The sequence below is a fragment of the Hetaerina americana genome, unplaced genomic scaffold (assembly GCF_022747635.1).
Source record: "Hetaerina americana unplaced genomic scaffold, ioHetAmer1.1.p SCAF_1, whole genome shotgun sequence".
In the NCBI taxonomy this organism is placed as follows: domain Eukaryota; kingdom Metazoa; phylum Arthropoda; class Insecta; order Odonata; family Calopterygidae; genus Hetaerina; species Hetaerina americana.
The window spans coordinates 110,816,551-110,833,946 of record NW_027286069.1 but is presented as its reverse complement, the minus strand read 5'-3'; positions in this window follow the sequence as shown (position 1 = coordinate 110,833,946).

The following is a 17,396-nucleotide window of genomic DNA, read 5'->3' as shown; positions in this document are numbered from 1 at the left end:
CCGATCATCTATTCCCTCTCCCATGCGAACAGAATCGCCGAAACGTCAATAAAACCCCCTTGTGGTTGTCCTTTTGATGCCTTTTCATATGTTGCATAGCCATTTTCTTCTATCGTATAATTTATTGCCACTCGCCAGCTTTCTGAGCAAAAATATTCGAACTCAAAAACCCACCAAATGCTGAAAACTTGCTCACACGGATATAGATATAGGAGAAAGTGATGTAATTATTCATAAATGTAAAACGTGGGGTTGGTGGGGAAGTTCCAAGTAGAAGAAAGTCTCTTCAACTGGGAATGGAGTTGCAGACCTTTGATTTACCGAGCCGATGTTTCTGCTTCTATTCCCTAGATGCGTTTATACGAAAAATATTCGCCAAAGTAAACATATGTAAGTGCATCCACAAGAGTGAAGATGGCATCAAGCACTGAAAACACAAAACACAAAAAGCGCACAAAAACTTTTTACGACGGGATGAAGAATATGTAGGGCAATGGTGATGGGCAGGAGGGGAGGTCAGGACTATAAGAGAGGGAGCAGATGGAGTATGGGGAGGGAATGGGCCGTAGGAGTGGGGTTGTACGGGAAGTGGGAGGGCACACCCGGTAGTGGGGGCAAGATTCAACGCCGGGCCCGAGCGTCATCTTCCCAGGAGCCAAGTGCGCTCCGCATCGGGAGTTTTTAGCTTTAGCAATGATGAGTCTGAGGGTGAGGAAAGGCACCCATTGATGCTAAAGCAGTCATCGAAGGAAGCAATCGTCGCAGGGAGGCATGTGAAGGTGCACTGGCGGAGAGCTAATCCGGAAAATTTGAAATGAGGCGCGGTGATTGTTGGTTCGGATGTTGATAAGGGAAAGAGTGTACAATTGAGTTGAAAGACACACCAGCTATCCCGCTCGTGAAAAATCCAAGGTTCAACCCTCCGCGGGTAAAGTGATGCTGACCATCTTTTGGGACTCACAGGGTCCAGCCTACTCTGATTCCCTTGTAGAATAGCGAACTGACATTAGGCAATACTACTCTGAGATGCTGGAAAACAATATTAAACCAACTATTAAGGAGCAAACGCCGTGGACTCTTGAAAATAAGAGTCATTTTTCAGCAGACAACGCCAATCCATATGCTGCCCAGCTGACTCATGATATGCTTCAAGAATTGGGTTGTGAGGTTTTACCTCTTTCAGCGTAGGGTCCAGACCTTGACCCATCTGATTTAAACCTCTTTAGGCCACTAAAAGATGCTTTGAAAAAGATATGCCAACAGCGAATAAGTCATGGAAGCGGTGCAGAAGTGACTTCGGGGCAAACCGATAGAATTATTTGCCAAAGGAATTGGAAAGTACACAAGAAAGGTGAGACAAATGTATGTTGGTGGCATTTATGTTGAAAAAGGGCACAAATTGTGTAGGAATCCAATAAATCATGTTTGAGTTACGAGTCATTTCTCTCTTTCCTCATTGAATGACCCTCATAGATTAGCCTTAACTGCATGTTTTTATTTCTGTTTTATTCAAGGTATTTTCGAAGAGAAGGGACCTTTTGTTATATTTAATTAGTTTAATTTATAGGTTGCTTAGAAAATGTTTTACGGATGTTGCGTCATTTATTGATGGTTTCAGAAACCTCTTAAGTTACTGTTTTAGCTCAATAGACGTTTTCCTGTCGGTGAATGCAAATAACAATGTCCGGGAAAATCACTCCCCTGTCAGCCGCAAAGTTCGTGCCGTGATTCGATTTTTGTGTGCAAAAGGATCATCTGCTGCCCAAATACATCGGGAGTTGTGCCTAGTTCGTGGACCAAGAGTACTGAGTAAAGGGAATGTTAGACAATGGCGTCAAGGCTTCAGAAATGGCCACACAAATGTGTATGCTTAAGAGAAAAAGGCAGGCCTAATATCCAGACCGAAGAAATCGTTTAGCAAGTGAATCAAGAACTGCGATCCAATCGACGATTGAAGATTAGTGCTCCGGCCGACAAATATATTCCTATTGGACGCACTAGTATTCACTAGATTTTTACGGAAAAACTCAGTTGTCGCAAATCGTGCGCAATCGGAAACCGAAAATCCGTACCGGCCTCGTTGCACCGTTGTCAACTGGTTCAATTCCCAGGCGGCGAACCTCTACGCATGCCGAGTGATTAAGGAAGCTGTTGCAGCGTCACGAAAGTGTTTAGAATCGGACGACCAAGATTACGTAGAAAAGTTAAGTAGGTTAATAGGAAACAAAAATCTACAATAACAAAAGGCCTTTACTTTTCGGCCTTTGCCTCGTTTATTGTATCCAAGACCTGAATTTTGGCAAAAACCACCTGCATTTTTAGCTGCTCATATCTTATTTATGTCTTTGCTGTCTTCTCAATGAATTACAGTTCTTAGGAAGCCCTATTAATATTTAACTGCAGCACGACCGAGTGCCTGCAATTACGACTCAATCTGCCCAATTTTAATCTTAGTCCAATTATAATTAAATGATGGTTAGTACCTTCTTAATTTATTTTTCGATGGGTAAAATCTTATTTTTTCAATATTCCCCCTTCCTTGATTCAGCAGGTAATATTAGTAGGTTGCTGTAACAGTACAAATTTTTACCATAATACATTTTTATAACAAAAATATTTTTGAATATACTTTTTTCGCATTTCAAAACACTAATTTTTTAGTCCAATTAACCCTCACCTTGAATTAATTGTACCTCCAAAATGTGTACAAACTTGCACTTAATGCTTGCAGTTTATACTTGTTGCAATAAAGTTGCAAACTTGTAATTTATAATTGAATGCATCTCCCTTTTCCCTTCCTCTCCCATATCCTCGCTTATCACTTATCTTTCCCACCTCGTGCTTTGTAACCCCTGCCACACACCCTTTTGATGGATTGTGGGGTATTTATGCCGATTTCGATCTGTAGTGGGCCCATATCCTTTTTGGGACATGCGCACGCACGTTTTTTTGCATGGACGCAAACTTACTAAAATTGCACATATTATTATAACATGACTTATGAAAAAAGGGCATCTTATTCGCTTCTAAGTATGACGATGCTTTCATTAAAATGTAATATAAACACGAAATTTCGTATATTAATAGTCGGAATGGCAATCCCCGATCTCTTTGTAGGGATACCGCTTTTTTCACAAAGAAAATCCACAAATTTGAATGAATGAATGAATTTGATCCACATTTATAAGAAATGCATATGTACCTGATGCTTTAAAAAGAATGTCCATCACATTTCATTTACGGTAGATTATTCAAGCAATAGGACATAATACCACAGAAAATTGATCAAACACACTTGAACTAGGAACCCAAGGGATAACAATGGAAGGGTGGATTGTGTTCCAGGGATTATTGCCGAGAGCAACCATGTGGCACTTAGGTTACGAGTCCCGGGTATCAGTGACTCTATAACAATCCTAGGTCTGGTAAAAAGGGCAGGGGGATCGCAATGGTGCGTTGGCTAACGTACTTGCTTACCACCCGGTCCCGGGTTCGCATCCCGGGTGCGGAAGATATTTTTCGGTGGTATCCCTATCCCTACTTGAGGTGCTTTGTGGAGAACATTAAGTGTGAGTACGTTGTCCATCGGATGGGACGTTAAACTGTGATTCCGGTGGCCACTTTCGTTAAGAGAAGGCTAATACCGACGCCGGGTTTTTCTCCAATCCTAATGGCGTAAATAACTATCTTTCGGTCGCCTTTCCCAAAAGCTAATACTACTAATAAGAGAAAAATTCCTTGGTTTTTCTCAACACGTAGTTATCACTCTTAACTCCTGATTTTTCCTAGAGTTGTAAGAAAATCCTCCATTTTTTAACGGTCAACAGTCGGCTCCTTCATCGGCTCTTCCATTTTTAATGAATGTGGTAAGACTTTTAGATTGTCTTTAAACCGAAAGGTAGATAAGAAGTATGTTGCAAATACCATCAATGACTCCATCCCTATGAAAGTTCCAATAAAACTTTATGTATATATATATATATATATATATATATATATATATATATATATATATATATATACACACACATTCAAACACGAAATCCCGCCAAACGGCGAATAAATACTCATATATACAGAAACAGATATAAGGAAAAGGGGATTGGAACACATATAAAGGACGAACACAATACACAGGGTCACACCCAAAAGTGGTAGGACTGATTTTTTTACAAGAATTTTATTGACGATGTACATACATCGACTTAATAATCTTCAAAGTATTCTCCTTGAGCTGCTACACACTTAGTACAACATTGCTCCCATTCCCCGTACGCCCGCTGGAAATTTTCTTTGGGGATGCCGTTGAAGACACTCGTCGAAGCCTCTTGAACGGCCTTTATCGAGTCAAAACGTCGTCCCTTGAGCTGTCTTTTCATCAGGGGGAAGAAGAAGTCCGGTGGTACCAGATCGGGAGAAGAGGGCGGGTGCGGCAACGTGACAGCGCCGTATTTGGCCAGGAGCTGTCTGACGACGAGCGCGCCATGGCACAGCGCGTTGTCATGATGAAGCACCCAGCAGTTTGCGATGGTCGGTCGGACTCTTTTCACGCGTTCTCGGAGGCGGGTGAGCACCTGCACGTAAAAGTTCGCATTCACAGTCTCCCCTGGTGGGACAAACTCCTTATGAACCACTCCATGACGGTCGAAAAACACAATCAACATCGTTTTGATTTTTGATTTGCTCATCATTTGGACGTGGGGACGAGGAAGTGTGCCATTCCGCGGATTGTCTTTTCGTTTCGGAGTCATATTGAAAAACCCATGTTTCATCACATTGTCCAAACAATTTTCATCTCGGTGCAAATTGGCTAACACTTCTTCGGAAATGCGCACACGCGTTGCCTGTTGGTCGACACTCAGAATTTTCGGCACCATGTTGGCGCACACCTTGCGCATGGCCAAATCCTGTGAAATAATGCGTTGGACGTTGGATGCAGACAGACCCAACTGGTCTGCAATTTCTTCACTGGTTAAGCGTCGGTTTGTGTTCAGCGGTGTCCTCACTCTGTCCACATTCGTGTCGGTTCTTGCCGTCGACGGCCGTCCGGAGATAGTCGCCTTCAACGAGCTCCCTACCCTATTTAAACAACTTGTGCCACTCAAATACAGTTGAACGGCTTAAAGCAGTGTCCCCATAAGCCTGCTTGATCATATCGAGGGTCTCAGTAGCCGTCTTCCCGAGTTTCGCACAAAACTTCACGGAATAACGTTGCTCTAAATTCAGATTCATTTTGTTTTTCGACGCGGACAAAAAACTTGCTTCACTAAAAACGATGTCCTCACTCAACGACAGCCCGCAGGCGACTGAGGTTGGTGTCGGTCTGTGGCTAAGAGCCCCCTCCACGATACCCTGCCAGGCAGACCCCCCTCTACCGCTCCGTTCGCGCCAGAAAAAATCAGTCCTACCACTTTTAAGTGCGACCCTGTATATATATATATACATATATATACATATATATATATATATATATATATATACATATGTATGTATTTATACATATATATATATTTATACATATATATATATATACATATGTATGTATTTATACATATATATATATATATATTTATACATATATATATATATTTATACATATATATATATATATATATATATATATATATATCCCTCCCCGGACTACAACCTTGATGTGGTGGAAGGGCTTGTGCTTTCCGATGACCCCTAGAGCTCTGCTGGCGGGAGTAATAGTAATTGCTCCTGGTAGGGTCACCCATGCCAGATAGGTCGGAGGTTATGAGCCAGACGAAAGGTAGTCCACGCAGCGTCTGTTCCTCAGTGAGGCGGCTGCAATGGCGTCTGACCCCAGTGGGGCGGCCAATAACTAATGGTGTCACGTTAAAAACACTATTTAGGAAGGCAACGGGAAACCACCTCAATTATCATTCCCAAGATTAACATGATGGACTATACAGAGATTTTGAGTCCTGGCAACTAAGGGGCTCGGCCCAATCGGCCGTGTGTCGTGCCCGGCAGCGGGGGAGGCAAGGCTTCCGCGGTCGTCATCACACGAAACCCTTGCAAGGGAAAACCAGCAGCGGCAGGACAGAAGACGCAGGAGAAGAAGACCAAATTAGTTAGAATAGGAACGTGGAATGTTAGGACAATGATGAGGACAGGGAAATTGGAGAATATTAAGCGAGGGATGGAAAGGGGAAATATCGATATTTTAGGTCTATGCGAGGTGAGATTGAAGGATAGCGGGGATTACCGGAGTGATACTTATAGAATAATATACAGCAGCGGGAATGAGAGCCAACGAGGGGTTGCCATAGTATTAAATGAAGAGGTAGGAAGAAGCGGAGTCAACATAGAGGAGGTAACGGTTAGAATACTACTAGTAGAGATAAAAGCAGAACCGACGAACTTAGTTATTATTCAGGCATACATGCCACCGAGCAACCATAAGGAAGAAGAGGTCGATGGGATATACGATCAGTTAGAGGACATAATCGCGAGTGTTCCTGCAGGGAAACATTTGATAGTGTTGGTGGATTGGAAGGCGACGGTAGGCGAGGGAAAAGATGGTGACGAGGTCGGGGACTACGGTTTAGGCACGAGGAATGACCGTGGAGAGAAAGCAGTTGATTTCTGCAGGAGACAGGGGTTTAACATCATTAAGCATTGGTTTAGACACCACAAAAGACGAAGGCATACATGGAAAATGCCAGGTGACTCAGAAAGGTATCAGCTAGATTATATCCTGGTTAGACACAGGTTTACGAACAGTGTGATAAATTCGCACAGCTTCCCGGGAGCGGATACGGACCATGACCACAATTTGGTTGTTATGAAATGCAGCGTCCGTTTCAAAAAGATAAGGCTGGGGCGGCGAGTCAGAAAATGGAATGTAGAAGCATTAAGGAAGGAATACAAACAGGCGGTAGAGGAAATCATGGATGATGGTAAAGAGCTAAGTACCATTGAAGAAAAATGGGAAAGTATCAAGAAAGGGTTGTCTAAAGCCGCAAAAGACACTATTGGAACCGTTAACGCGAAAAGGACTAGGAAACCATGGATCACGGATGATGATGACAAAGATGGAAGAGAGGAGAAAATGGAGGAAGGTAAAAACAGAGTTAGGCAAAATGAAGTGCAAAGAATCAAACAATAAATTGAGGCGGGTAACAAATAGGGCCAGGGAAGCATGGTGGAAGACGCAGTGCGAGGATATGGAAAGTCTGCAGAGGAAGGGTGAAATCGGTGCGCCGTACAGCAAAGTTAAATCTTTACCGGGAAGGAGGAAAGGGAGATCAACGATATCAGTTAGAGATAAGGCGGGTAAGGTAATAGTTGACGCAGGGAAGATTCAAGAGAGATGGAAGGAATATATAGAAGAACTGTATAGTAAAGAGCTGAGTCCAACAAAGTTAGACATAGAACAGGAACATGACGTAGAGGAAGATAGCTTAGGTCCAGGCATACCAGACAATGAGATAGAAAGGGCATTAAGGGAGATAAAACAAAATAAGGCCGTGGGGGTGGATAACATTCCCGCGGAACCTTAAAAGGCTTAGGAAAATGTGGGAGGAAGAGGCTATATGGGCTGATTCGTAGTATTTATGAAAAAAGAATCTGGCCGGAAGACTTTGTGAGATCAGTTTTAGTTCCTATTCCGAAAAAGGTAAAGGCCACGTCATGTGAGGACTATAGGACAATTAGTTTGATATTCCACGCAGCTAAAGTTGTTCTCAGGATCATAAACAAAAGGATAGAGAGTAGGGCAAATGATTACTTAGGGGATGATCAGTTTTGGTTAAGGAAGGGGAGAGGTACGCGTGATGCCATTGCAGTAATGAGATTATTAAACGAGAGGATTATAGAACACAACCAGGAGGTATTTACCTGTTTCATAGATTTCGAAAAAGCGTTTGATAGAGTGAATTAGGAAAAACTAATGAGTATATTGAAGAAAATAGGAATAGATTGGAGGGAAAGGAGGCTAATTCGCAACCTGTACATGTCTCAGACTGCTCAGGTGCGAGTGGGAAACGGGGAGTCCGGTTGGGCAGTGTTAGGAAGAGGTGTAAGGCAGGGTTGTCGATTATCACCGTTGCTGTTCAACCTGTATGCAGAGGAAATGATTAAAGAGGCATGGGAAGAACTCGAGGCAGGAATGAAAGTGGCCGGCAAATTCGTAAAATCAGGTAGGTTTGCTGATGACAAAGCTTTAGTTTGTCAGTCAGCCAAGGGGTTGCAACCATTGCTGAGTTAATTGGAAATTTAATGCGACAGATATGGGATGAGAATCAATATTAATAAAACAAAGGTTATGCGATTTTCTAGAAAGAAAACGGCTAAGCTAAAAGAGGAGGACAAATACTAGAGCAAATAGAACAGTTTACGTATCTCGGAAGTGTTTTGGACCAACACGGTCAAAGTAGTAGGGACGTAAGGAGAAAAATTGCGCTAGGCAAAGAGGCTTTCACAAGAAGGAGGTAGTTGATGACGGGGACGTTGAGTAAGGATGTTAAGAAAAGACTCGTAAAAACTTTGATATGTAGCGTAGCTATGTACGGCGCGGAAACATGGTCATTGAAGCAGCAGGATAGACGTAGACTGGAGGCTTTTGAAGTGTGGGTGTGGAGAAGAATGGGGAAGGTGAAATGGACAGAGAAGAAAACAAACGAGGAAGTACTTGGTATGGTGGGGAAGAGAGGGGTTTGTTGGGAGCAATCCTATGGAGGCAGGAAAAGTGGCTGAAGGGGGTATTGACCTGCAGTGGGATGTTGAAGACTGTAATTGAGGGGAGAATGTTAGGCAAACGAGGAAATGGAAGGAACAGGATAGGGATGTTGGACGGGATGAAGGGAGGAAGAAAGAACTCAGAGCTGAAGAGGGACCTGATATAGAGTAGGATGTTGTGTTTTGCTAGGGGCCACAAATTATTTAATTAGTAATTACGTCCAATCAAAAACCTACCCTAAACTGTAGATGGCCTAATAATAATATACACACACACACATACACACACGCACGCATATATATATATATATATATATATATATATATATATATATATATATATATATATATATATATATATATATACATTCAAACACGAAATCCCGCCAAACGGCGAATAAATACTCATATATACAGAAACATATATAAGGAAAAGGGATAGGAACACGTATAAAGGACGAACACAATAGAGGTGGGGAAGGCGGAATCGAACGGATCACAAGAGTAAAAATATCTCCTCAACCGGGACTCGAACACCGGATCTTTCCACTTGCCGGGCGGATGCTCTTAACCACTTGAGCTATCGAGGATATGTAATTTACCCTGAGATCCGTGGGTCTTATATGTCGCCAAGCGCCCCGATTCTTTAGCCAAGAGATGGCGTCAGGGGGCTGTTTCACCCACCAAAGGAGAAATAGACAATACACAAGAGGAAAGGACAGTGGTTAGAATTCATACAACATCATACAGGAAAAGAACAGTGCGTTTCGTGGCACGCATAGCCAGAAGAAAGAGATGAGCCACATTGGCCAAATACACATTCAAACACGAAATCCCGCCAAACGGCGAATAAATACTCATATATACAGAAACATATATAAGGAAAAGGGATAGGAACACGTATAAAGGACGAACACAATAGAGGTGGGGAAGGCGGAATCGAACGGATCACAAGAGTAAAAATATCTCCTCAACCGGGACTCGAACACCGGATCTTTCCACTTGCCGGGCGGATGCTCTTAACCACTTGAGCTATCGAGGATATGTAATTTACCCTGAGATCCGTGGGTCTTATATGTCGCCAAGCGCCCCGATTCTTTAGCCAAGAGATGGCGTCAGGGGGCTGTTTCACCCACCAAAGGAGAAATAGACAATACACAAGAGGAAAGGACAGTGGTTAGAATTCATACAACATCATACAGGAAAAGAACAGTGCGTTTCGTGGCACGCATAGCCAGAAGAAAGAGATGAGCCACATTGGCCAAATACACATTCAAACACGAAATCCCGCCAAACGGCGAATAAATACTCATATATACAGAAACATATATAAGGAAAAGGGATAGGAACACGTATAAAGGACGAACACAATAGAGGTGGGGAAGGCGGAATCGAACGGATCACAAGAGTAAAAATATCTCCTCAACCGGGACTCGAACACCGGATCTTTCCACTTGCCGGGCGGATGCTCTTAACCACTTGAGCTATCGAGGATATGTAATTTACCCTGAGATCCGTGGGTCTTATATGTCGCCAAGCGCCCCGATTCTTTAGCCAAGAGATGGCGTCAGGGGGCTGTTTCACCCACCAAAGGAGAAATAGACAATACACAAGAGGAAAGGACAGTGGTTAGAATTCATACAACATCATACAGGAAAAGAACAGTGCGTTTCGTGGCACGCATAGCCAGAAGAAAGAGATGAGCCACATTGGCCAAATACACATTCAAACACGAAATCCCGCCAAACGGCGAATAAATACTCATATATACAGAAACATATATAAGGAAAAGGGATAGGAACACGTATAAAGGGCGAACACAATAGAGGTGGGGAAGGCGGAATCGAACGGGAATAAGACCCACGGATCTCAGGGTAAATTACATATCCTCGATAGCTCAAGTGGTTAAGAGCATCCGCCCGGCAAGTGGAAAGATCCGGTGTTCGAGTCCCGGTTGAGGAGATATTTTTACTCTTGTGATCCGTTCGATTCCGCCTTCCCCACCTCTATTGTGTTCGTCCTTTATACGTGTTCCTATCCCTTTTCCTTATATATGTTTCTGTATATATGAGTATTTATTCGCCGTTTGGCGGGATTTCGTGTTTGAATGTGTATTTGGCCAATGTGGCTCATCTCTTTCTTCTGGCTATGCGTGCCACGAAACGCACTGTTCTTTTCCTGTATGATGTTGTATGAATTCTAACCACTGTCCTTTCCTCTTGTGTATTGTCTATTTCTCCTTTGGTGGGTGAAACAGCCCCCTGACGCCATCTCTTGGCTAAAGAATCGGGGCGCTTGGCGACATATAAGACCCACGGATCTCAGGGTAAATTACATATCCTCGATAGCTCAAGTGGTTAAGAGCATCCGCCCGGCAAGTGGAAAGATCCGGTGTTCGAGTCCCGGTTGAGGAGATATTTTTACTCTTGTGATCCGTTCGATTCCGCCTTCCCCACCTCTATTGTGTTCGTCCTTTATACGTGTTCCTATCCCTTTTCCTTATATATGTTTCTGTATATATGAGTATATATATATATATATATATATATATATATATATATATATATATATATATATATATATATATATGTATATATATATACACACATTCATTCAAACACGAAATCCCGCCAAACGGCGAACAAATACTCATTTATATGGGAACAGATAATAGGAAAAGGGATAGAACCTGATTGAAAAAGGGATAGGAACATACGCATAAAGGACGAACACAGGAGAGGTGTGGTAGGCGGAAACAAGCAGATCACGAATGTAAAAATATTTCATAGACCGGGATTTGAACTTTGGATCTTTCCACTTGCCGGGCGGATGCTGTTAACCACTTATCTATCCAGTAAATGTATTTCACATAGAGATCTGCGATGCTTTATGCGACCAAGTGCCCCGATTCTTTGGCCAAGAGGTGGCGTTAGGGAGCTGTTTCACCCACCAAAGGAGAAATAGACAAGACAAAAAGAGGAAAGGATAGTAGTCAAGGAATCATTCAAAAACATAAAGGGTAACAACGGAGCGTTTCGTGGCACGCATAGCCAGAAGAAGAGACGAGCCACATTGGCCTAATGCATATTCAAACACAAAATCCTGCCAAACGGCGAACAAATACTCATTTATATAGAAAGAGATATAAGGAAAAGGGATAGGAACACACATAAAGGACGAGCACAGGAGTATGACTAGATAATATGAAGAAGACTTGCTCGAAAGATACCATTTTTACTCTCGGAGAATTGGCGTAGATTAACCGCTATGTAACACAGCCCAACAAAAATAGGCGTGAGTTAATCAAAATAGTGCCTTCATGTTAATAAAATTCTTAATCATACATTCATTATTTTACTCGCGACATGTGTTTATCTAATAATGTGATAGTTTTAAAATATTTTTATTTTGAAATATTGAAACACATTTAGTAAGCATAAAAACCTTGTTCCGAACTGTAAATCACAAATTTCTGCGTTGCGGTTTTCGAGTTCTGTGTCATTCAAACTAATTTTCCTGACAGCCTATTCAGAATAATGCTGGCAACATCCCTGTCCCATTCACCTTTCACCCTTCCGTGCGAGGGCGTGCCCCCCCTCGAGGGCAACCCCCCCCTCTCCCCCGGCCTGCCGCGGAGGTGCGGCGCGTGTGTGCGCCGGGCCACGAGGGTGCTCTCGCGCCGTAGTGGGCGGAGGGGCGCCCCCCCTTCCCGCCCCCTCTGCCTGTTGGACGCGAGAGGGGGCCACAGCGGGGCCAGTCAGTCTACGCCTCCCTCCGCGCGTGCGTCTCAGTGCGAGTGGCTGGCCGGGTGTCCGAAGCGAGCGAGGGACGTCGCCGCCCCTGTTGCCGGGGACACCGCTCGGCGGGAGCAGAGGACGCCGTCTCCCGGGTGAGTCGGCCGCCGTTCCCCTTTCGGCGCGATGAAAGTCGCCCGCTCTCCTGGTCGAGCTACCAAGGTTCGCACCCCCGAAAGACCAATTCGTTTTGTTCTGTCAGAGTTCTCTTTGGCCTTTGCTCGCACCACCTTTAGGGGTGCATGTAATGTGTGCTGAAAAACTTAGGGCCCGTTTCTGCATACCACAACCCAACTTATCAACGCTTGGTACTTGCCAGCGTTTTGACAAAGATTTGTACTTGAAATTTTTACTTTGCGCTCTTGACTGTTTTCATTGGACTCGCGAATCGATTTAAGGTATAAGAAAAGGGCTTCCGGAGGCGAGTCCATGTGTTGATGTTTCGTTCAAAATGTAGGAGACGTTAGAGAACTGTGTTTTATGGCCCATGTCATGCGATATGGAATGCGATCTCCGGTTATAATTAGTAGGTGCGCATGAGAGATGCGTGGTGCATGGTGCGTTCACGTCGAGTGAAGGAAGGAGAGTCGAGTCGTTCAATTTTGAGGAAGAGTGCGCGGTTTGAGGGAAATGTCACGGTTGGAATTGGCCCCGCAGGCCCTCTGCAAGGCGAGGAATCCCAAAGAAGGTCCCGCGGACGAAAGAAGACCGCAAATGAATGTCGGTGCGCCGAAACAAGCACGACCTGCTGGCGAAAGAGGGGGCAAGGAAGGGGTGGAGTCGATGTGGGGCCGTGGGGGCGCCCCCCCCCAGCCCCAAGGGCGCGGGTTGTGTTTGAGTAGAGGAGCGCGGCAACTGGTTTCGCTCTGTCGGCAGGGCCGCCGCCCCTTGGTCTTTGGACGCGACCACTCCCTCCCAAAGGCGCGAGGAGGGGCCCTTGTCCCTGGTCGCGCGGGCGCTCTGAGGCCATCGCCACTCGTGTGCCTGCCGATCGAAACAATTCAGCACGTGGATGAATGAGGAGGGACGCCAGATCGCTTCCGAATCTCGGATGACTCGCGATCATAAGTACAGCGTAACACTTTCTTTTGGTTATGAGAATTACCTTTTCCGGTTTTTAACCGCCGATGAATCCGTTGCAGGCAGGAGAAGGCGGGGGAGGCATGATGAGTGCGGCACGATCACTCTTATGCCACTAATGACATGGCTGATGTACCGGGCAAGTTAAGAGGGTACTGTCGTGGGACTGGTGGGTGCGGCTGATCCGCTGGGTCGAGGAGGCAGGGCCCCTGAGTGGGTGTGTACGTACATAGGGACAGAGTTCGGCGTGATTCCGTTAATACGGCGAAGGTAGTGATCTGAGAATTTCAACTGGGAGCTTTGATTAATGCACTGGCTTCCCACTCACAGGAACCGGGTTAGAATCCCGGGGGTTGCAGAATGTTCCTCTAATGTCCCGTACCTTACTTTGGGATGCCATTTGCAAAGCACTCGAAAAGGGGATGGTGCGTTGTGAGCCGTCACGGGCCCCTTGGTTCCTTTCGATCGTTAAGAGTACACCGATGCCGACGCCGGGTTTCTTCTCTCTACCCTTCCGCCATTCCCTGTATATCCTACCCCTATCTACTCACCTATCCCGCCAAGGGTGGGCATAACGGCAGTTGTCGGTCGCCTCTCCTAATAAGTAATATTACTAACATATTAAATATCAACATAAATAGATTCATTATTTTAGTATAGAAATTTATCTAGTCCTTTGATATTAGTTTTAATATTTGTGTGGCTATGTAACTATTTTAGTATATTTCTATTTATCATTGTTGAGTTTTATTTTACATGCATCCTTTAAATATGCGTTGATTATTCTATTTAAAATCTTATCCCTCTCTTGCTTATTTCTTTGTCAAACTTTTTTTTATTCCTATTTACACCCCAACCTTGACTATGTTTGTCTCTTTATAACTCCGAAATATTTCAAATTTTCTTTTCACCTCCCTACTACGCATACGCCCTCCTCACCTGTGCAACTTAGAAACACGTACAGACTCCGGTTGAGTCGCCTATCCCTCCATTCTACACCTATCCGCCTCAGCGCATTCATTACTCCGCCATATTTACTCTCTTTTGCTCTCTTCTTCATCCGTCTGCTGATGATCCGGAGCACTACCTTCGCCTAGTGTGACCTAAAACTAATATTGCCTTCCTCTATTTGCCGGATGGAATTCAACACTAATCTAACGAAGTCTGAGAACACTTACCCCCTCAGAAAGCTTGATGATGACTGCGTTAATGTCCTTCCCAAGTTTTCCTTGATCCTATATTTGTTCTTTAGGGTTTCTGTCTGCCATCACCGCTTAATTTCTCTTCATTTCCTTTAATGTCTGAGTCACCTTGCTCTCATGTGGGCCTGAGCCTAAAATATATTCATCGGATTCATATCATTATTTTGTACGTAAACCTACTCGTCTAATATGACTTCCATACTCCGTTTTTCTTTCCATAGTTCCCGAGTCTTTTCCTTAGCGGTCATTACTTACCCAGTCGTATCTCTTCTAATGTCCTCGGATTATCCCTGCTTTCTTCTCTGCTAACTTTTCGAACCCTTAAGCACTGCGTTTTTGACCACGTGCCTTTCGCTCTCTAAGTACCATGTTGGCTTTCATTATTTATCTCTTTGTACTCACTTCTTATTTCTTCGTTTTCGTCCTCACATTACTTTACTTGGTCTATTTTCCTGGCAGTCTCTTCTCTTAAGCCTGACTTTTTAATAATTCTTCTATGACCTCACTGTGTGCCGCAGCTCTATAGAGTGTAGATATTTCAAGTGAACTAGGTCGAAACCATCATTGTAAAAATGTTTGGTTAAGTATGTACTTATTCCAAAAATGCTAGTTACGTACGTGGAAAAGAGTAATAATAAATTTGTACAAAATGCATTATTGCCAAAATTAAGGGACCGTCCCGTACAATAAACTATAATTCGAATATTCTAACAAATAAATATTGGTCCGTCGGCTTACACTTCATGTCCTTAGTGTATTTATCGAAAAGATATATTATATTATCCCTAGGGCTAGATATGGAAGTACTTCTATTCCACGCCATTGACAGGGGGCGCCCTCTCCATTGGTACATGGGACCATGAATAGGCATTGGGATATGAGACTGAGAATTTTCTTCCCTTCCCTGAATTACGTTTATCGGAAGTATGTGGAATGCGTATCTCACTCAGACCTCTGTCGTATTTGCTTTTATGAATTTGCTCTGTCATATATTCATGGAATCACTCATTTTTGTCTCAATTGGGAAAAGATAGTCGCGTGCTGTGCTACGCCTTGATGTCTGATATTCAGCAAACAAAAGGTAGCTTGGGATTTAACTGGCGAGCCGATTTTTGTTGTCTATTTCTAACATTTATTCGAGTTCTCCCTAACTTTCGTTATTTCCATTTATACTATTAACCTTAATTAGTATGCGAATTTTATATAGAATAAATTTGAATTCTACATAAAGACCAAGCTAAATAATCCTGTGAATTCTGTCTGATGGAACCCATTACACTCATTTCGATGTGAATGAGAAATTTATTGAAAACACAGAAGATTTGATAGATAATTTTAAAAATCTATCGACTTTTTCTTGGAAACCGTTTGGGACTATTTGTTTTACACTTGTTTCACTATAATTTATTTGGAATTGGCTTATGTAGAAATATTCTTTCAACAAATGTCTGAAAATGTGTACGAGACCTGACCGTATGGAAGTAATTTAGAAAAATATGAGTGTAAGTTGCAGGAAGAATAAAATATCCTTTACATGTGTAAGAAATGCGTGTATGCGGTGAGAATCTGCCTCTTAATTAAAAACTGTGCATATATCACTTAGGGCGGCCCTACATATATTTGAAGAATCAAGCGAAAGGTCAAAGAAAAGAAATAGAGAGATGCTTTCGATTGGGATAGAAGTGAGATCGGTGGGATGTGAAGCGGCACAGTAAGTCGTGTTTGAGCTTTGCATAATTTCTACCGTCGGCAATTCCATCCCAAAGACTATTCTGTTCCTCCCGTTGCATCGCATTGCCTAATATTCTTCCCTATGCATGTCTTCAGCATCCCATTACCCCTCTGTATCTCCTACAGCCTCTTGCCCGGCCTTCTGCGAATTTTCTTCAAAGGTTCAACTGCTAACATTTTCCTCTTCCTTACAAAGCCTAGACCGTCTTTCTTCGTTTTATTTTTGTCTTTTATTTTATTTTCGATAGTATTTAACCAATCAAGAAAACAAGCGATAAAATCAGTCGAAGGCCCCGCCGACCGGTGCTGAAGCTGAAGTACATTCGCGCGGGTCTTGGCGTTGCAGACGTAAAGAGAAGAAGAAGCATTCCTTAACAACACCATGCGTGGTTGAGGAATCCTAAAACGATATATTCATTTTGTAAAACTCTGGTGCTGTAATATCCGGATAGAATAATATTTCCAGGTTGTGCAGTGAAATTTAAGCAATGGTTTGAAGATATTTGGGATCTATCAATGAGCGTCTTCAATGGAAAACTACACATATTCGTAAAGTTACAAGAAAGAACTTAAATGAAGAGGGATATGTTGCTCTTTTGTATTTAATGGATAAAAAATTGAAATTTAATCATCATTTTCGAAGAAAAAGAATTTTCAAAATACATAGTCTCTCCCAAGAATAAGTAGAATAAATCTAGGGAAAAGCTTTTGTTGAAGAGAAAAGTACAAATTGCTAAATTTCTTCATAAGAGTACCTTTACGTATCGGCACACCAATGTCATAGCCTACGCTAGAATTCAAAGCACTGTAGTTTACTAAATGTTGCACTCTTCTGTTAACATCCTAACACTTGGTTCGGTGATTAAGAACTAAGTATGTGTCT